The sequence below is a fragment of the Solanum pennellii genome, chromosome 1 (genome assembly GCF_001406875.1).
Source record: "Solanum pennellii chromosome 1, SPENNV200".
Classification (NCBI taxonomy): domain Eukaryota; kingdom Viridiplantae; phylum Streptophyta; class Magnoliopsida; order Solanales; family Solanaceae; genus Solanum; species Solanum pennellii.
In genome coordinates this window covers 63085313-63089793 of record NC_028637.1, presented here as the reverse complement: position 1 = coordinate 63089793, position 4481 = coordinate 63085313, and the positions used below count along the sequence as shown (strand labels likewise).

Sequence of the window (4481 nt, the reverse complement as noted above, 5' to 3'; positions counted from 1 at the left end):
TTACCAAAATGTTTTTCAAGCTTCGAATGTTTTTGAACCTCAAGTTTGTTTTCCATCGTGTACAACTAAATGTATCTAGTGAACTAATCAACAAAGAGAAAATAATATTGCTTTTTATGAATAGAGAGAATAGTGGATGGGCCCCACATTTCACTGTAAATTATTTCTAATGAAAAGTGTATGGACAAAGTGTTGGAATAAAATGAAAATATCAGCGCTTTATTGCAACAATAACAATTACAAAAAATAACTTGTCCTTGAAAGAATACGAAATATATGCATTATGTAAAATGGAAAATAAAACTCGAGAATGGACAAAGTGTATGGACAAAGTGTAAATTATTTTTAATGAAAAGTGTATGGATAAAAGTGTTGGAATAAAATGGAAATATGTGCGCTTTATTGCAACAATAAGAATTACAAAAACCGAACTTGTCCTTGATAAAATACGAAATATATGTATTATGTAAAATGGAAAATAAAACTCGAGAATAGGGGTTGCCCAATCTTCGATGCCACAGATGTAGTGAAGGTCCGGTAATGGTGAAGTTTATGTTTGGTCGTGATACTACAAGAAAACTGCTAATTATGTGGGGATTTTTCCTAGGGAAAATTTTTGCAACTATTTCATGCGAATCTTCTTGCAAAAATTTTAAATTCCTCAATATTAGAATATATTACCTACGAAATGTTTATTCCCAACAAATTTCGCAGGTAAATTTGGCGTCATTTTGCGGCAAACATGAAGTTGCGGTATTACCTGGGAAAAGTGATGGTAAGTATATTATCTCTAGCTAAATCCGCAGGTATATCAACAAAAAAACAATTTTTAAATCATTATTTTATTCCATAGAATATCCCTAGGTAATTCATCCTATATATTTTTTTGGAGATATTATTGTGAAAATTTATTTTGAGATTTTATTACTTGGAAAATTATATGAGCATTAGTTGCTGTGAAATTTGTTGGCGATTTATATTTGGGGATCTAGCTAGGATTTTTATTACTTGGGAATTATTTGGGGATTAATTATTGTGGAATTTGCTGGGGATTTATAGTTTGGGATTTTTTTGGGATTTGATTACTTGTAAAATTATTTGGGGATTAATTTGTTGCAAAATTCTCTGTGGATTTAGATTTGGGGATTTACCTGAGAATTTTATTACTTCGGAAAAAATTTAGGGATTTTTTCCTACAAATTTAGCTGGAAATTTTGTTTTGACAATATACGTAGAAATTTCATGACTTGAAAAAATAACAAATTACTTAAAAGAATATTATAATAACATTAGTAAAAGCAATTTTAATAGGAAAATTGAAAAATCGAAGATAACATTAAACAAACACACACAAAAAAATTTCTTTGTGTTTAATATGATTGCGGTTTATCATCTATTCTTTATATCAATTCATCGTGTTTACTAATACCAAAAGTGCAGAGTGTGCAAAGTTTCATAACAAAGAGGTTAGCTTTTATATTTATCCCTACATAAGTGAACTAGGTAAACTAATCTCATCGACGAAAAAATACAAGCAACCTAACTACCAACTAAGCAATAAAATAGAAGTACACATCAAGTTAGTCGCAGAGGAGCTTGTAGATTGCACTAGTCATTGATTTTATTGTGTTGCAGAGTATTATTAGGGCCTAATATTTAGGTGGGTAAGAGGTGCTTTCCATCGAATATAAATATGCAGAGTATCTAGGTTGTTTTATTGTTGAAATTTTCTTTTCGTTGCGGCTGTGATGTTATATATTTTGGTTCCTGGAATGCTATATATTTTGCTGAAAAGTACTTTTTTTTACATGCTGAAATGCTATTTTTTATGGCTAAAATGCTCTTCGTAACTGCTGAAATGCTGTTTTTATTTGCAAAAAATGTAGATTTTTGTTTTTGTTAGGACGAGCAATTTTGGTTCGTTAAACCCTGGAAAATTTCTTGTAGATGTTCTCTAGTTGGAGTAGTTTGAACCATTACTTGTAGGATAAAATGTTGTGCTATTTTCTCTGAAAAGAATGAATTGCAGATGTGTTCACTTCAGGCATAAGCTTAAGCTATTTGCTAAGGGTGTCTTCGTTCTTACAATTATACACAAAGAGAAGGTTCCTCAGAACATTAAATATGTTGTATAGACATACTTGAAAAATACTGCTTGAAAACTACCGAGAAAGTTAGAAAGGAAAAAAAATAAACTGAATATATGTCATTCACTCGGCTTAGTTAAAAATTTTAACTTTAGCTTGAGTTTTTTTACATTCAGGTTATTTAGGTTGTTTTATCTCTGCAACTCAATGTGTTTTAGAATAATTGAATCCAACATTCTCTTATTATTTTTTTTGAATTTTGAAAACTTAATTAAGACATTTAGCTTCAATCGAGTAAGATCAAAAGTTTTTTTCTTTGTTGATTTAAGTGCTAAAAATATTTTTGTATATTTGAAATTTATTTCTATTCTCTACCTCATTCGACTTTTAATTATAAGGGAAGAGGGTCTGATATACCCCTCAACTTTGTTATTTGGAGCTGATATAGCCCTCGTTATAAAAGTGGCTCATGTATGCCTTTATCGTTATACAAACGGCTCACATATACCCCTGCCGTTACAAAATGGCTCACGTATACCCTTCATTTTACGGAAGTTATAAAATTAGTTTTAAATTTATATTTATTACTTCTAATATTTTTTTAAAAATTATTTAGGGGTATATATGATTATTCTATCAAAGTTCAAGGTATATTTTAATTTTTTCATACATAAATTATTTTTTGACTTCTTTTGTTATAATTATTTGAGTTTCTTATTCTTATATTGTTTTTTTCTTTCATTCCTTGGTTTAAAGGAAAAAAATTTAACCTTTTTTTTTTGTGTTGTAATTTAATTTCGTATTCGAAGAAAAAATATGGTCATCTACAATAAGTTTTACAAGAATATTAGTGAAACATAAATAAATTTGATTATCAAAATAATAATTATAAATTAGTCATTGAAACAAAAAAAAGTCAAAAAAAATATGTTTGACGAGGATTAAATTTACTCATACGGGATTATATTTTGTAGAAAAAAATAATAAAAATTTAGATTAAAAATATTTTTTTTTTGATTTCGTTAGAGGAAAAGGGTATATATGAGTCATTTGTTTACAAGTAGGGGTATATATGTGTCACTTTCATAACAAGGGGTGTATCATCTCTAAATGACAAAGTTGATGGGTATATAAGACCCTTTCCCTAATTATAATAATGGATTGAAATATACTTTCCAGCATTTTAACAGATGTTGACTTACTAGTTGTGAAGATGATGATATCATTTACACAAATTGAATTGTTCATTTGAGTTACCATTTCTCATTTTTTTCTTGTTGTTCTTACATTTGATGCTAGAATCCAATATATTTTGCTAATGATATATATTTTCTAATGACACTATACATGGACTAATATATTATATCCCTATGCAGCTAGAGTTTGAAAGAAAGAAACAAGAAATATTAGCTGCTGAAAATGCATTAGATGGGAAGGAAGAAACTAGTCAGCCTTCTCTACTAAGTGAAATGGATATCTGGGTGCAATCAGCTGGTGGAAATAAACAAAGAGAGTCAAAGGTCTTGGATCCCTAGGTCGAACTGTAAAGACATCAAAAGCAATCAATATCAACTTTATCAACTTTGCTTGAAGATAATGATGAGATGATTTAAGTCACAGATAAATGCTTCAAATGCTGATTTGTATGCTCGGTTATAGAATGAGCGGCACAAAAATAAGAAGATGAGAAAGGAATAGACTTGTCAATGAAGCATGTATAAAAGAAATTATTCTCAAATGAGAGATCATCTCAAGAAGATAACCAAGCTTATGAAAATGAAAGTGATGACGAGTCTAATATCATGAATGAAAGAGATTCTGACACGGATTACGTGAATGGAAGTTATCATAATTATGATTGAGATGGTTGGTAGTTCTATTGAGGATACAAATTTGAAGTATTTTTATTTTTGGACCATTTAAGAGTTATACATTATTGACATGGATATTATGAATTATGCTTTTTTGTTAGTTGGAATGATTTTATTTTGAATGATGATTTTGAGAATTATTGAAAGTTTTGAAGAGGTTTTTGTTTAATTGTAAAATTTATCTAGTAGGCTGAATGTGAATTATTGTTTGAAGATTTTACATGGGGATTTACATGATAAATATTCATGAATTTTTTTTGTGAGAATTTCTTCTTGCGAACTTGGTTATTTCACAAAAATTTTCTTGCCAAATGTTTCATAAATATCCACAAGAAGTTTTATTTTATTAATAAGGTATTGTAATATACTAACCTCCTACAGATTTATTTGAGGATCTTCATTGGGAATAACTTGCAGAATTTTCTATGATAATCCCCATGTAAATTCCTTTGCAAATGAAATTTTACCAAAAAGATCTTGCTAATTTTTGATAGTTAATCGTTGATAAATTCGCAAATAAGGT

At 28.8% G+C, this 4481-nt stretch overlaps 1 long non-coding RNA gene across 1 annotated transcript; it reads left to right on the top strand.

Moving 5' to 3' along the window:
* Positions 1-415: 415 nt before the first annotated feature.
* Positions 416-4127, top strand: LOC114075615. Its single transcript, XR_003576007.1, has 2 exons — positions 416-775; positions 3464-4127. It is a non-coding gene; the product is annotated as an uncharacterized LOC114075615 (long non-coding RNA).
* The last annotated feature ends 354 nt before the right edge of the window (positions 4128-4481 follow it).